This window comes from Malaclemys terrapin, chromosome 4, assembly GCF_027887155.1.
Source record: "Malaclemys terrapin pileata isolate rMalTer1 chromosome 4, rMalTer1.hap1, whole genome shotgun sequence".
Lineage (NCBI taxonomy): Eukaryota > Metazoa > Chordata > Testudines > Emydidae > Malaclemys > Malaclemys terrapin.
In genome coordinates, this window is record NC_071508.1 from 113,739,799 (window position 1) to 113,757,164 (window position 17,366).

General features: G+C 44.2%; 1 protein-coding gene across 1 annotated transcript in view; it reads left to right on the plus strand.

The window, feature by feature from the left end:
• Positions 1-17,366, plus strand: part of NRXN3 (neurexin 3) — a 1,374,011-nt gene that overhangs the window by 154,150 nt on the left and 1,202,495 nt on the right. The gene's annotated exons all lie outside the window — the stretch shown is intronic.

Genomic DNA, 17,366 nt, shown 5'->3' on the forward strand with positions numbered 1-17,366 from the left:
CCTTTGATCACCACAAATGATCAGGGATCTTGGTTTTATGTTTAACTTGAAAGACAACATCCACCTCCTGCAGCACAATGCCCTCTGGCACCACATGGTGGCTTGTGTGTTACAGTTTCAGAGAGGAAAGGGCCCCCTACTGTGTCACCCACATCTCTGTCTGCCACATCCTGGATTTTCTTTGGAGGTCTCCCATCTTGTTATTGATTAGCCCTGACTCTTCCTAGTATGTGACCCATGTCAATTTCAGCTCACTAGAAGTATGGTGGAAGGGAAATTGCCATAGTTTTAAGAGTTAATTTTAATTTCTCTTTATGGGTACTGACTGGCACCTTTTTGCCTTCAGCAAGCTGCTCTTATGTTCCACGGGTCCTCTTGCTGAGGTTGAAGGGACAACTTTCTGCCCCACCCTCCTCCATTTTCACTGCTCCTGCTTTTCCCCTCTGTGCATTACTGAGTCTTGTCCTGGTACTGGAAGTCTTTCTGCAAAGCGTTTTGCTTATTGCTAGGTTCATGAACATGGGCACAGTTTGCTTCCTGGCATGAGAAAGATACACACCGATATAAAGGTTTTGGTGTGGACATCAGATAAGGACCAGAAGGACATGCAATAATCACATATGAGAGCTGCTTGGCTCTCCCTTGTCTGGGCAGTTTGGCACTGGGCAGATTCCAGGGGAACTTCCCCAGCCATTTGATTCTACTCAGATACAGAAATGTGCTACCCAGCGCTCTGTAGAGCATTAAGGTGCATGTGACCGAGTGCAGGGCTACTGCCTAGTGAACAACTCAACTTGTCTCTCCACTTGCACCAGTGCTGTGTGAAAGGACTATAAATTGTCTTCTTAGGCAGCATGGGAAAAGGTGCTTTGGAGAAAGTTAGGCTCCACGCCCCAGGCATAGGACTGGGCTGAACCCCCAGGACTGGGTAGTTTCCTTTTCTCCTTGTTACCTCATTCCGCTTTGCGGTTACAAATGGCATCCCTAGAGAAAACCACATTGCTGATTGTAGTTAAATTATTTTCTGTGGAGTCATTCCATGACTGTACAGTGCTTCCATCCATCCCAGTCTATCTGATAAAGCTCCTGATCATGGAGGGAAATATCCGAGATCTGACTCCTAACAGGAGCTCCATTCTGCTATTTGTAGGGTCCATGGCCTGGAACCTGGAGTAGAGGGCAGGCCCAGGTTCCCCCACCGGAAAAGTGGTATAAACCCTAAGAAGGGGATAAGACTCCCTCGGAAGCCTGAGCAAAGGACTGAATTTAAAGGGCCCAGAGCAGGACCCAAGACCCTAGTGAGGGCAAAGGGACAGTTCATTTATTAGACTCTTTACTACCCCGGAAGAGGTTCATTTGGACTTTATGACTTGGCCAGAGGGCTGAGCCACTGAAGACCTGCAAAGCATGGTCAACGACATATAGGGGGCACCAGGAGTGGGAAAAGGCCTGCAGTACCGCACACAGGAGCAGGTGCTGTTCAAAAGATGAGTGCCTTCTGTTATACCCTCCTAATGAAAATGACCTTGTAATTAAAATGCATCGCTTGGAGGTTTAATCTTCCTTACAGGACAGGCTCCTATCTGATGTGTGTCTCAGGAGTGCAGTGGGGAATGGGCTGGTGAACAGAGACTGACAACCCATTTCAGCTGTGGAGAGGAATCAAGGATGTTGAAGGAGATGGGAGAAATCAGTATGAATAAAATCAGAACCAACCTTCACCTTCACCTCAAAGTTAAACTGACCCTGAACCTTACTAGGGGTTGGAAATTTTGCGGGGTTCTTTTGCTTATTTTTTTAAACAAAATTTTCTTCATTTTTGTTCTAGGATCTTGGTTTTGAATTTTGTGTCTGGATCTAGGTTTGGATCAGAGTTTTCAGTGTGAATCTCTCTGTATGAAATCTGACCACTTTGAGTTTGGGTCTGAAGTCCAGGAGGACTCAGATTTACGGTTTACAATTCAGTTCATTAGGAGGTTAAAAAAAGTTCCTGGAATTTGGCTCAAGGGTTTTATTGCAGGCCCGTTTCTGCTTTTGAGTCTGCAAAATGGGGCTGGAGCTCTCAAAGATTCCAAGGCCAGAAGGGACCATTGTGATCATCTAATCTGAACTCCTGGATAACACGGGCCATAGAACTTCCCCAAAGTAATTCCTAGATTAGCTCTTTTAGAACAACAGCCAGTTGTCAGTGATGGAGCCCCTGGGTAAATTGTTCCAATGGGTAATTACTCTCGCCATTAAAAGTTTACACCTTGTTTCCAAACTGAATTTGTTTAGCTTCAATTTCCAGCCATTGGTGTGTGTTACACATTTCCCTGCTAGATTGACAGGGGTTTGTCTAACCTGTTCTTAAAAACCTGCAATGGCGGGAATTCCCCAGTTTCTCTTGGAAGCCTATTCTGGTGCTTAACTACCCATATTGTTAGAAAGTTTTTCCTAATATCTAACCTAAATCTCCTTTACTGCAGTTTAAGCTGATTACTTTGTGTCCTACTTTCAGTGGACACAGAGAGCAACCGATCACCATTCTTTGTAACAGCCCTTCACATGTTTGAAGACTGTCATCAGATAAATAATTCCAGCTGTTAGTAATACAGGTGAGAATCATTTTTTTCAACACAGCAGGGCTGATTCTGACCTCCTGTCATATGTCCCATTCTGGTAGTATATAGGGGCTGTAAAGGCACCACAACCATCCCTCCCCCGCCCCCCCTTACAGCTTCCAGTGTTGAGGACATGCCAGGGGCAGAAGGGGCCATGCCAGAGGTGGAAGGGGAGTGTATCATAGCACTGCCAGTTGGGAAGATTCTGAGTTGCATCAGGCTGTGGCACAGACCTTAAGCAGCTCAGGTACGGTTGCTGTAAATTAGAGGATCCCCCAGGGCTTTGGCTCAGAGGTCAGGCTGTGCAAAAGTGGCTTACCTTTGCTCATTCTCCCACTGGCCTGTGCTTCCTGTGCTGTAGCTCCTGTGAGGCACAGCACAGAATCTGTTCTACTGCACACACATGATTCAGTGTCCCTTTAAAACCCTTCTGAGTATTCTCCACCTGGATTCTGATCCTCCATAGGAGTCTTAGTCCAGGGACAGACAGGAGGGGAGAGCAACTGAAATGGCCAAGTATCAGAGGGGTAGCCGTGTTAGTCTGAATCTGTAAAAAGCAACAGAGGGTCCTGTGGCACCTTTAAGACTAACAGAAGTATTGGGAGCATAAGCTTTCATGGGTAAGAACCTCACTTCTTCAAATGCAAGAAGACTTACGGTTTACAATTACAAAAATACAAGACGACTTGTATTTGAAGAAGTGAGGTTCTTACCCACGAAAGCTAATGCTCCCAATACTTCTGTTAGTCTTAAAGGTGCCACAGGACCCTCTGTTGCTGAAATGGCCAAGATCATTTAAAAAATCATAAAGAATGAGAGGCTGAGAGAGAGATGCAGAAAATATCAATGCTAGGAGAAGACTGGTCTCAAACAATCATAGAAATGTAGAACTGGAAGGGACCTCGCTAGGTCATGTAGTCCAGTCCCCTGCACTGAAGCAGGGCTAAGTATTATCTATCCCATCCCTGACAACAGTTTGTCTAACCCATTCTTAAAATCCTCCAATGACAGAGATTCCACAACATCCCTAGGTAATTTGTTCTAGTGCTTAACTACCCTTACAGTTAGGAAGTTTTCCAATGATTTATAGGCCTCAGTGAGGGGGCTGCTTCCACACACAAAGGGTCGATACCTTTGGTGTAGCTAGGGGAAAATGGGGATGAAACCAGAATCACTCATTGCTGTACAGAAGCAAGGGGCCTCTATGAATTGTTTAGAAATTCTGAAATGAGCTGGGCATGATAATAATAAACAACCTTAACTATGGTGTGGCAAGGGGTACCCCATAATACCTTATGCAGTACCTTCCACCCTAGAACCTCATAGTGCTTTACAAACATAAATGAATGACATCTTCCAACAAGGAAGTGTTACTGTTCCCATTTTATAGGCGGAGAAAGTGAGGAGCAAGATTAAAGAGCACTTCTGTGGGAGAGCCAGGAATAGAACTTGGGTCTCAGGTGCTTGGTCTGGTGCCCTAAATAGAACAGGGGATCATTCTTTCTTTACATAGTTAGTAATTGCTGCTTCCATCATCAAAGTACTTTACAAATATGAACTAAACAATTCTCATGACCCCAGAGGAGGGTCATTATCATTATCGCTATTTTACAGATATGGAAACTGAGGCACAAAAGGGTGACACGACTTTCCAAAGGCCACAGAAGGTGTGTTGGTGTAGTAAACAGGATTAACCTCTGAAGTTCCTGGCTCCCGGGCTATGCTCAGACCTCTAGACTACATCTCTCTGCGGCCTGTCCCTTCCACCTTTCCCAGGTGATAACCATCATTGGTAATCCTTTCTTTTGCCCCTCCAAGTTGTCTTTTGCAGGCAGCCTAACTTTTCACAGTGGTGTGGAGACAAATAGATTATAGCGGGGGTTTTGTGTGATGCTCCAATAAGCTGTCAGTGTTTAGCAGCGATTAGCTTTTTTAAAGCACCTTTTTCTTCATTTTCTAGAGTTTTTAATTTTTCTCTTTGCTTTGCTTCTTATTGATTAAAAAGAAGAGAAAAGCTTAAACCCCTATTCGGTAATAGAATATATTGATGAGAAGGTTGGCGAAATAGAGAGGGATGGTGGAGGTCTTTGTTCCTAGTTGACAAAAGCTGAAGAATTAGAGGAGAGAAATGTGAGTGTGTGAGTAAAATGAAGAGAAAAAAGAGTTATTTAAAATCCCAGCTAGGAAATCACTCTTCCAACCTGTGTGAGATCAATTTTCAATTTCAGTTCCCTGCCTTTTGTGTTTCAAGACACTTGCATTCCGCTGGGGACCAGTGTGATCTGCCAGTGACTGTTTAAAACAAATTGTCTGTATGTAGTTTTTCAGGTGAACTGCTTCCTGGATCAATGTAACACAGTGTTAGGAGAAAGGGGGAAGAATCCAAAGGCCTGATTCTCCTCTTGCACCGCTCTTATACTGATTTGACTCCATTCGCTTCAAGAGGCATTACTCTGAGTCTACTCAGACCCTCATTTCATAGATCCATTTACCATCACATAAGATGCTGAATGCAAAGAAATAAATGCACCAAACCTATTGAATTGCTTGGATTTAAACAGCCATACAGTGTCCCTGTTTCATATCCCCATAGGATCCTTGATAAACAGCAGTTGTATGTTTTTCCCCTCTGGTTCAGCTCAAGGTAGTACTATGATCTGACTACATTTGATAGACAACCCTGAGGCCCAAACTCTCTGCTAGTGTAAATGGATGCAGCTCCTTTGAAATCTAATTTTTAACAGCAGCGAATTTGGATCAGAAAGTTTGGAGCACTGATTGAGAGCAGCCCCTGCAATTTTTGATTCTTCTTCAAACTAGTGATGAATTTATGGAGCAGGGAAGCTCCCCCTCCATTCCCCATCAATTTCTGTAGACATTTTCACTTAAAAAACCCCCCACCAACAACAAAAAACAGACTGCACTGATGTTGCAGCTGATAACGTATGTCGACTTGCCTGAATATGAAACTGAGTATGATTTTTCAACTTCTGAAGCCCAGAAAAAAATTGAGATAAAGAAGTGTTGCAAAATGCTCAGTAAATGATACTAAGCAAATGATAGGTTAGAAGATGAGATGCACAGGACTCAGTTTGCACTGTATCACATTGAGGCAGAGATTACAATCAAAATACGCATTTCAGCCATGTTTTTCCTTTCAGCACCTTTAATGAAGAACAAACATGATGTTAAAGAATAGGTTTGGGGGGATTTCTCTTTTAAATTGAACATTTTAAGCCCAATATTCAGATTTTCATGCTAAAAATGACCATTCAGTTACCACAGCTGGACATGCAGGCTCAACTATGCCTCCCTACAGGGAAATAAATACTGGGGGGTGAAATCCTAACTTTATTGAAGTCAATGGCAAAACTCCCATTGAGTTTATGGGAGGCCAGGATTTCATCCCAGGAGTCTAAAAGGTGGGTGGGATTAGTGCTCAAACTTTCACTCCTGAGATCAGTGTTTGAATCAGGATTAGTGTATGTCAAAAAAGTGAAAGAACTGCACTGAGCTGAAGTGATGGAAGAAACCCAGGTCTGGGATAATAGGTAGGGGATGTAAAATAATATAAAACTCACCCTCCCTTCTGCATATACAACCTGCCTTCCTGCAGCTGGTCAAAGCGTCCAAACACTTCTAGCTCCTTGACTGGCAGTGTTTAACCTTGTGCTCTCCCTACGCTGGCTGCATGCTTTCTCCCCAGCCGGCCAGGGTGTTCTTGTCTGATTAGGAGAAAAGGTGTTCGATATGGTTGAATTACTCTTTGTTTGAGACTGTCCTTTGTCCGAGATAATTTGCAAGCTTGGGTTGCACACTGTTTAGCTCGTTTTCTCCTCCTCTCTCATCCTTCATCTCTTACCTCTCTTGTTTTTATTTTATCTGGCTAAGATGACCCAGCTGCCACATTTGGTAAGCAAAGCCTCACCACAAGATTCACTCAACTTGATAGGTTTGGGGTGCTGGACAAGAACAAAGATGCAATCTGGTTTATGGCTGTGATCTTGTTAGGTCTTTGCAGTTAAGCCACAATGTGTTTTGGTCAGTATCTGGAGGGGAAATCTTCAAAGAGAAACAATGGTGTGGCAGCAAGTGGTACTGGTACAGTAGGTGGTACAACTAGTTCACGTAATTTTACCTTAATCCAGCATTGTGTTAGGAGTCGATGATGTGCTGCTGTGGTTGTGTTTTGGATGAGAAGTAAAACAAAACACCTGATCAATGAAATATCCCCTGAGCTACCACAGAGGTGTAAGCCCCATTGTCCAGGCCAAATTCCAAAAGAACTAATATTTTCCCACAATAGATCCCTCCTCCCTGCACTTTCAGTTAGATACTGCATTCTTCATTTCCTGTCCAGAACTCTCAGGCAGCATTTGTGTGCCATCCCAGAAGTGGCTGTGTTACAGAGGATGAGGTGACATCTGTCTGTAGTCCACAAAGCACTTTTTGGACCTTTTGTGGTGACGGGATAAAGAAACATAAGAGATTAATAGTCTTTGTTCTAATAATAGAGGCAGCATAGTCTAGCATTGTGAACATGCAATTGGGAATCATGAGCTCTAACTGTGGTTCTACTGACTCGCTATGTAGCCTGGGGCAGGTCTTAGGCCCACATTTCCAAAAATGACCTTTGATTTTGCATCTGGTTTTGATGCTCCACTTCTCACATATTGAGCCTGATTTTTCAGAGGCACTGGCCATCCACAGTTCCCAGTGAAGTCAAGACAGGACACAACAAGTTGGTGTAATGTGCCATTAGAGGGAGTGGAGAGAAGCCGAGGGTTGACAGAGCTAGGAATATGTGCCTACATGGACTAGCTGTGTGCTCAGGTAGGTTCATGGTTGAAGGTTTGGGCCTTTTTAAAAATAAAGCTCTGAGTAATCAGGAAATAATATAGCTCACTGGCACCATGATTATTATTTGGGCTAATTAATCCATCCCTGCTATGAACGGTAATGAGGGGAAAATAAGCTATTATGCAGAAATGCAGTTGTTAACCTTGTGTCCCTTGCCCGCACTGTCACATCTGAGTCTGTCATCACTGTTATATGTACATGGAGGGCATATTTAGGGCACCTTTTTGGAACAGGTGAGGATGGCAGGCAGGGGTGGTAAAGCTCCTGGGAAGGTAAAGCCATGATTCAGCAGGATCCCCTCCCCTGCCACTCTGGATCCTTTATTATTTCTCTATCAGCATGAGATGGTAACTTAGAAATGTACTATCTAGCTGGCTGTCTTTCCCCTTCTCTCATTCTCACTGCTGAGATGATGGCACTAATGTTGGCTGAGGGGCCTTGGCCATTACTCTCCCCTGATGTTTTCTGCTTGCTGCAGTTATTCATTCCCTTGCAATTCTTTTTAAAGGAAAGGTCATATTTGGGGAGGATTATTTCCTCACTCAATCTCATTGCGGTTCCTGTGATGGTTCAGGCATGGCATTCTCCAGTTGGCAGACAAAAGGGAAAGCCCATGTGATATGACCTTCAAAATGGCTGACTGCAGTTGGTGTTATACATTTTTTCCTCTTCCAGCAGCTGCCCACTGCCCTCCCTTGTTCTTGCTTAACTTATCGAAGTTTAAGAGGCGAAAGTCAAAGCTGCTCCTTGCTGTGAGAGTCTCTAGAGAGCAGCGCTGAGGTGGAACTGCCAAGCCTGAGCTGAAAGGAAAATGAAGTGAAGAGAATGAGCCGCAGTGTGCAAAGCAGGTGCCACTGCTGTCATTCTCTCTGGAAAGTAAATAAAGGAGAAAAACAAGGACAATCTTTTTATGAGAGAGAGTGAGAGACCGGGTAGAGGGAAAAGGCACAAAGGGAGAGAAAGTTGGAGGGGGGAGGGGAAGGACAGAGGAACAGCAACGGAGAGAGAAATTGTGATAGAGAGGGAGGGAGGGCAGAGAAAGTAGGAGGAAAAGGTCAAGGAGAGAGAGAGAGAGTTCCTGTCTGCTAGCTCAGCAGGAGGGGGAGTTTTTAGTAGTTCTCAAAGTCCCTGTATTGACAGAACTTCTGCCCAGCTCACAGGGCCGGCTCCAGCATTTCTGCCGCCCCAAGCAAAAAAAAAAAAAAAAAGCCGCGATCACAATCGGCAATTGGGGTGAAAAAAAAAAAAAAAATCTGCGATCGGTGGTGGCAGTTCAGCGGCAGGTCCTTCACTTCTAGAGGGAGTGAGAGACCTACCGCCCCCGAATTGCCGCAGGTGCCGCCCCTCGCCCTTGGCCGCCCCAAGCACCTGCTTGTTAAGCTGGTGCCTGGAGCCGGCCCTGCCAGCTCATTGCCACAGGTACCGGACTTGTTGTTTCCCATTCTAGCTCTGAAAGCCGCTGCTGCCCACCTTCCTTTTGGCAGCCATCATTGCTATTTGATTGCAGGGGTTTTCGCAGTGAGCTTAGCACTGGTGAAAGATATTGGATTGTATGACTCAGCAATCTCTTGATGCCAGCTGGTAGAGGCACAGGGGTATTTGAAGGTTACAGGAATCCTCTGGGTCTGATCTCTAAATACTAGTCCACCAAAGAATGTTGTGTAAAATCTCTAATGAAGCCTCTGTCACACTGGTCATCATAATCATTGTGAGATGTATGTATGGAAAATATGTGAAGTTATGTATACACTAAAAAGTGTGTTGTCTAGATCTGGGGACACTCACAGGACTGGGAGCAGGTGGGGGCTGGTGTGTGCCTATCACTGACCTTACAGGCAGAGTCTGTGGAAACCTGGAAGGCAGTGCTTGTGTTGCCAGAGGCTGGTGAGTACAGAGAGCTGATACACAGTAGGCACAGACAAGATTTTCTCACACATCAGGAAGGTGGTAGTAAGGTGCCTCACAATCCTCGGGACCTCTGGAAAGAGGCACAGATTGACAGACTGGGAGTCTGACATTCTCTGTTTACCCCTCGGACGGATGGATATAGTCTGGTAGCCGTGGTTCAAGGCTGGTGCCAGTGTGCTTCAGTCTCGACCCTAGAGGGGTGACTTCTAGGAGTGGTAGGGAAGTTCAGTCTACATGGCACACTTACTGCTTTGGTCCCTGTATTCCATCTGTGCGATCAGCACTTATTCTGCAGACAACAAGCAAGTTTTCCATAGCACTGGTTCTATGGACCCCCTATAGATCTACAGACCAGCCAACTAGAGTCTGTGTTTCCTTAGGCATCTATAGCAGGCAAAGGCTGGATCACATGGATCCAAGCTCCACTCTCCTAATTTTTTTCCCCTCCACCCTCTTGGAAATACTTAAGTGACTTTGAGGCTCCACTTGCTTGACCCATCTGGTCCATATTTAACACTATCTGCCTGTGTTAGGGTGCTTGGAGGGTGGAGACTTAGCAATTGGTGCACCTGAACTTGGGTCCTTCGCCTTTCTGTCAGGAGAGTAGATGTGCCTGGTTTCTGATCCTAAGCTGGAAATCTTCTGGCCTCCATTTGCATCTGGGCCTTGGCCCTTAAAGGGGTGTGATAGGGGAATCAGGCCTTCCCTCTGCACCTGGTCCTAACCTAGGCCTCTGTGGGAAGCAACACCAGAAGGATCCTCCCTGCAGAGAAACTGCCTTGGACTACTTCCTATCTGTGTCCCTTCAGTTTGAGGCATGACTCATATAGTCCAAACAGACAATCACTTAACAAGAGTCCAAATGAGCAGGACCTGCTGGTTCTCAAAGGGTTGGAGAAGGTACTGCCTGTGGGCCTTACCCACTCTGGGGTCCCTTCTTAGGCTCAACCTTCTGTCTAGCTTCCCGGAGCAGGATTCATCTCTCCTGCACCCTGCCCATCACCCTTTGCCTGGGCTTCTGAGCTCCTTTTAACCCACACATCCAGGTTGCATGTGCTCAGCACGGCTACCTGGACCAGATATTGCCTTTTAAACTGCTCTGGCCCAGCGTGGGGTTTGCATATGCCATAACACTGGTTATGTTCCAATTCCCATGTCTGTGGTGTTCCTGCTAATGTGTGAAGCAACTCAGTTGGGTTTTCAGATCTTAGGCTGTGCTTGCCTTAGCTGGTAGTTAAAAAATCCTTGGTTTAGCATGTAAACTGATCAGTTATGAGTTGGAGGCATACATCTGGAGACCCACAATGTCATTTTGACAGATTGACTCCTAAGGACATTACTCTGATTTAAATCCTAAACCATTATTAAATGACATGAAAGGTGCAGGACATGTAGGACACCTCAGAGAGAGAGGAGAGTCTTGAGGATAAATGTGATGTGAGCTTTAGGACTCCTGGGTTCTGTTCCTAGCCCTGCAACAGACTTATTGGCCCTGGGCTAAAAGTGGCCAGTGATCTTGGATGCCCAGTTTGGGTTTGATTTTTTTTCCCCGGGGTCCTGAGCACTCTTAATTCGCATTGACTTCAGTTTAAACTGAAACTGGGTGCTAAGCACCTCTGACAATCGGGCCCAACTTGTCTCAACAATAGATCATAAATAATACATAGGCAGAGTAGTACAATAGTTGGCATAGAAGATGGCAAAAGGCATGACAGAGGCAGGGAGCAAAACTGGTTTTCACATGGAAAAAAAAAAAAGACTTGTAAAGTGGGATCAATTAGCTGGTATTTTCTTTCCTTTCCTTTTTGTTTTCCTGGTGCTGCAGCTGTGGGTTAAACTGTCTGAGCACCAGAGAGCGGGAACATACAGGCTGTGCTTCTCTGTCTGTTATCTGCTAAGCCCCTTAATGCATTTATTCCTTTCCTCTGTGCTGTTAATGGATTCATTATTTGGACAGGGAGATAGGTGCCCCAGACTTTTCCCTAGCCAGTTATCTCTTTTTCATGTGGAAAGAAGTGGCTTGTCAGAAAGCTGGATGAAGGGCGGAGGGCACAGGAGTGGCTAGGAGACCTGAGCTTGGGTGGAGGTTGGGAGGTAAGGTGAAGGCGGCGAGAGAGGCTGACATGGTCCAGCGGATGCACCAATTAGCTTTTTTCCCTTTCTTCCTATAAAAGAAAGCCGAATTCCAATAGCCGACCTGTCTTCTTTCTTGCAGAGAATGGAATGTTTTTTCATTACTTGCTTTTTAAATAAAACAGAAGTGTGTGAAATTAATTAATGTCATTAAATGAAGCATATGGAAGCTTGTCCTGACATTATAATGATTGTGAATTAGTGCAGAAGAAATGGTAGAGAAACGAATTGTGAGACACTGTCTTTGTATTGGGTCTCATCCTGCTTTAGTCTGCTTTAACTCTTTCCTTGCCATCCTCCCCCTGTCTCAGGCACACACAGGGCCTGTTATTTCCATTGGTGCATGGAATTCTGAAGATGGGAATGGATGGCATCACAACACATCAACTCAGCATCTCCATCAGCAGCTTCGTGGTTGGCTGTGGGGAGACAGAACATAAACCTGCATGAGAGTTGCCATGGGGTAGATGTCCATTTACTCCAAAACAGCCTCTGGGATCTCCCAAATAGGAAAGAATGGAACCATGTGAGCTATGCCATGTCCTCTCGCTAGAGTGCAGGTTTGCCAGCAAGCCCATAGTCAGTAATGTACAGGCAGCTGAGAGATCTGAAAGAATCATCATGGACACCTGATTTTTGTCCCTTGGTAGGAGGAGATTATCAACCAATGAGAGTAGAGCCAGGCCAAAATCCAAATTGAGAGGCAATCTCAAAAGCATTTTGAGTTGCTTTGTTCTAGCCTTTTCCTTAACCATCTCCAAATGAGGAACAAATATTGGAGACTGGATCTAGCTCCTATTAAAGTGAATGGTACAACTTCCACTGACTGTTGTGAAATAGAATCAGGCCTTAATTGGATACATACGGACAGCTGTTCAGCAAATGCTATCAACCTGTGACTCCCAATGACTTCAGTGTGAGTTGTAAGCAGCAGCTCTCAGGACTTAGCCCTGTGTACAAAACAGTAGAATCGATACGTGTGAATACCCTCTTGTCCCGATTAAACTCAACTAACAAAAGCCTGCTGAGGTCTTATGCTAAAGTGCAATAGCACTGGCTTTCAGCTAAGTTGCCTTAATAGAACCATCTTGTCCCACTTAAGTGCAATTAACATCTCTATTAAGCAGTGGTCAATGCCAGTAAGTATCACTGGCTCAAATCAGGTCCTTGTGGAATCCAACAGTTAAGCATATTTCCTTGGAGAAACATGTCCTGCTTAAGTCAGAGTGTAATCCAGAAATGAACCTGGAACAGCTTCCTACTGTGCATTTTTGCAGGGTTTCACTGTGTTGTATTTTATACTCTAACATTGGGAACTGTAGTGCTACAGGGGGGATTTGTTATAGCCAAAAATGTCAGCAACGGTAATACAACACCACAAGCTGACATTGGTACAGGGGTGTGTACAAGGAGGGGGACAAGCAGGGGCAAGCCGCCCCCCAATAATCAGCGGGGGCACAGAACTCCTCTAGGGCCGCAGCGGGAACCAACAGCTCCTCCGGCCCCAGGGCTGCAGCGAGGGCACAGAACATGCCCTGGATTGGTACAGCAGATGGCACAACATTTCAGGAAGTGCCATGTGAGGACAAAACTTAGATTGCTTATAGCTAACTCGATGACCTCTCGAGGTCCCTTCCAGTCCTAGAATCTATGAATCTATAATGCCCTAAAATTAAGGGGCATATTTTGTTTGGAGGCCAGATAAAATGCATCTCTGAGTTTGAGGTCTGATCAGTTAGTGCATGCAAAATTCCCGATGGTGTTAGGTAGCACTGTGTTGGTGGAGGTCCTGGCTTTCAGATCAGATGTAAAACTGTGGTCTTAACCATTGAAGAGCTTATGGCACTTTTTGCAAGAGTTGGGGAATTAGCTCCAATGTCGTGGCAAGAATTCCATTCTATTTAATCAAATTCTCCCTCCCAAAATGTCCTCTCCATTTTTAATTGGATACAGGATTCTCCTTCACTTCCTGCCCTAAATGCTTGCATAATGATGTTGAGTTCCTGCTGTGTTCCACCCTTAATCTGGCTGCATTTCTGTTGTGGGGAAAGTTTTGTATAATTTGCAAAATGCCTTAGGATCCATTAGGATGAAAGGAGATCCAGAGATACAAGTTACCATTATTCTTCTGCTGTTATGTCAGACTGTGCTATGCTACTGAAAGGAGTTAGGGTTCAGTGGACTGCATCTGGGCTCTGCTGGCTAAGGTAGGAGACAGTGTGTGGAGAATCCATTCTGTGATCTGTACCAGTCTTTTAGGGTATTAGGAATAGCAGCTGGGTCACTGTAGTCCATTCTGGGTGTTAGTTTGGACTAGAAAGGGTTGTTAGCTCCAATATAGAAGCTGCATGCTGTGTTCTTTGAGATGAAAGAGTAAATCAGTGGTGGTTGGAATCTTACTTTAAAACTGTATAGAGGTGTTGAGAAAATTCCAACAAAGACATCAAGAATCAAGTGAATGGTGCTTCAAGCTGAAGTCTCAGAACATGACAGCTCTTATGTCTTCACAGTATTCCCCAAAAGAATAAAGTCTTCTGAGCACATTGTTCAATCACGATGCCACATCGTCACACAAGGGTACGAGACTGAACTTTTAATTGACACTGGTGCATCAGTGAATGTGATGGATCAAAGTGTGTATGATGCCATGCCACAGAAATGGCTTTAACAACCAACAGCAGTAAAAGTGTATGCCTGTGGAAATCTGGACTCACTGACAATGTGTGGTGTATTCTCAGCTCATTTTGTATTTAAGAACAGGTCTGTTACCTGTCCGATGTACATAGTGACTAACGGCACAGATATGCTGATTAGTTATGCCATAGCAAGTGCACTAGGACTGATTCAAATGGTACGGCCTAGCTGGCTAAATCAACTCCTCCAGTCTAATGAGGACATGTTCAAAGGAATAGGAAAGTTGAAGGGACGGCAAATAAAATTGCACATTGATGACATGTTTCAGCCTGTAGCTCTACCATGCAGAGACGTTGCTTGCCACGTCAGAAAGCTGGTGGAAGAACTTCCATATGTGGAAGAGTTTGACACCAGGCCCCACACCATGGGTTTCCCCTATAAAGTGGCTCAGAAACCAAAGCAACTAGTCAAAATCCAAATTTCTGTGGATATGTGTTTAGCCAGTTGGGCTATCAAACATGAGCAACACATCACTTCACTGTAGATGAGAATATTACAAATCTGAATGGAGCGAAGTTATTATCTAAGCTTGACCTCACACCAAGATGCCATCAACTTGAGCTGCATCCTGAGTCAAGGTACATAACAATCCTCACAACATGTGAGTCTTCACCACTATAAATAACTCAGTTATGGCATTTCTTCAACCGCAGAAATATTTAAGAACACCATACATGAGGTACTAGCTGGAATCCCTGGCATTTTTAATGTGAATGATGGCATATTTGTATTTGGCACTACATCTGAAGAGCACAATACTTGACTAGCAGCTGTTTTTGAATGCTTGCAGAAGCAGAATCTGATGTTAAACCCAGACAAATATGAGTATCAAAAACCCACATTAGATTTTTTTTTTTTGGGGGGCGTACACATTCTTCAAAGATGGTGTCTTAGAGGATCCTAAGAAAGTGAAGGTGATTCATAGTGCCACTGTGCCCATGAACCCCATTGAAGTTCATAGCCAGCTAGGACTTGCCAATCAATGTGGCAGATTTATTCTGGGAGATGTAACCTGGAAAGATCCAATATGGATTTGGTCAAATGAACATCAAAATGCATCTGAAGAACTAAGAAATCCTTTGCCAGTTATTTAGTCATGTCCTATTTTGATTCCAGTAAGAGAACTGAACTTTTAATAGATGCCATCTCTGTTGGATTAGTAGCAGTCCTCACACAGGTTGACCAGTATGGTAAAATTTACACCATTGCTTATGCCAGCAAAGCTTTCACCCATTGAACAACAATACTCTTTAGAGAGAAAGAGGCACTTTTGCTGTAGCATGGGGATGGTCCCATTTTTCATTTCTACATTTACAGATGTCACTTCATGATTCTAACAGATCACAAACCTCTTGAACCTGTATTCAATAATCTTTTTGCCCACCAGCTTGCATTAAGTGGTGGATGCTCAAGCTGCAAGATTATGGCTACAAAGTTATCTATTGCCCTGAAAAGAATAATCTTGGTGGATAACGAAGCACCCTATTCCCAAAACAGCTAACAATCACAACGCTACGGAAAAAGCAGAAGCACATGTAAACTTCCTCCTCTCACACACCATTCCTAAAGCTCTCTCATTACAACAAACAGTAACAACTACAGAGTCAGACATGTCTCCAAATGGTCATGAAAACCTTTTGAAGTGATCAATGGAAAGAACTTCTGTGTAGCCTTTGACTTCTGAAACACAAGCTACAATTATTTGCCTGTTTCAAGATGAACTTCTTGTCATGGATGAAGACCTCCTACTCTGAGATATAAGACTTGTTGCTGTATGTGTGTTGTGGGATCACATGATTTTGGTTCATGAAGGTCACCAGGGCCTGGTAAAAACAAAATCCCCGCTCAGAGGATGAAATCTGGTTCCCTGGGATTGATAGCCTTACTGAAACTTGCATTAAGTCTTGCGGACTGTGCCAGGCAGCAGTTCTGGAAAACCACATTCCCCCACTACATCTGTCGTCTCTGTCCACATCCCCCATGGGGGGACATTAGGGTGGATTTTTGTGATCTCCCTAATGGAAAACCATTTACTGGTTGTTATAGATGACTGTTTTCATTACCCAGAAGTTAAAATGATCAGCACTACTTCTGCCAGCACTGTTATACCCAAGATAGACAAGATTTGTCAGCCTATGGCGTATCAGCTGTTAAAACTGACAATGGTACTCCCTTTAAGGGCTCTGTTTGCAGATTATCTTGGTTTCAAACACTGTAAACTTACTCCGCGCTGGCCACAAGCCAATGGAGAAGTTGAGAGGTTTATGCAAACACTCAAGAAAGCACTATGAATTGCTGCAGCTGGTGGATTAGACATGAAATGGGAGCTATTTTGTTTCCTCCATAATTATCAAAACGCTCCCTACTATTCAGTTGGCAATGGTGCCAGCAACTGTTTTGTTTGGCAGACAGCTAAGAACAAAATTGCCACAAGTTGAGCAGAGGATGAACCTCTATGTCAACATGACAACGAAACAAAGTTTGTCATGAAAAGATGTGCGACCAGCACAGATGGACCAAGACCACCTCTTTCAACGTGGGAGATGTAATTCTGGTCAAACTTTTAGCCTCTAGACAAACTCTATGCCCTTTCATCCAAAGCCTTACAAGATCACAATGGTCAAAAGCATGATAGTCACTGCTCAGAGAAGATCCCATAAAGTCACTCAAAATGCATCTCACATCGAACCATTTCATGGCCCTCATTATATTCCCATTCTGCAAGATGACAACTTACAGAGACTGAACCCAGGCAAGTGACTAAGTTAACCCCCTGTTCTCCAGAGGCAGAAAGTCATCACTACCTGAAAAGAAGTAGCCATCAACCTCCAGTGCATTTAAAGGATTGTGTAATATAAGTGACTGTTTTTGTGGATGTATTGCTCAATCATCAAACTTTTGACATTGCTTCATTTATTCTGATTGTTGTATTTTATTTATAAGATGGGAGTATTTCAAAGTGGTGAATTTAATATTGGTTGTTTAAAGTTTGCGGGGGGGAGGAGGGATGTCGTGTTTGTGGAGACTGTATTCCTTGATCCATGCTGGTCTTTTAGAGTACTGAGTTTAGCAGCTGAGTCGCTGCAAAACCATTCCAGGTTTTGGTTTGGACTAGAACAGGCAGTTAGCTTGCAAAGGAAAAAGCTGTGTTCTGGGAGCTGCAGGGTC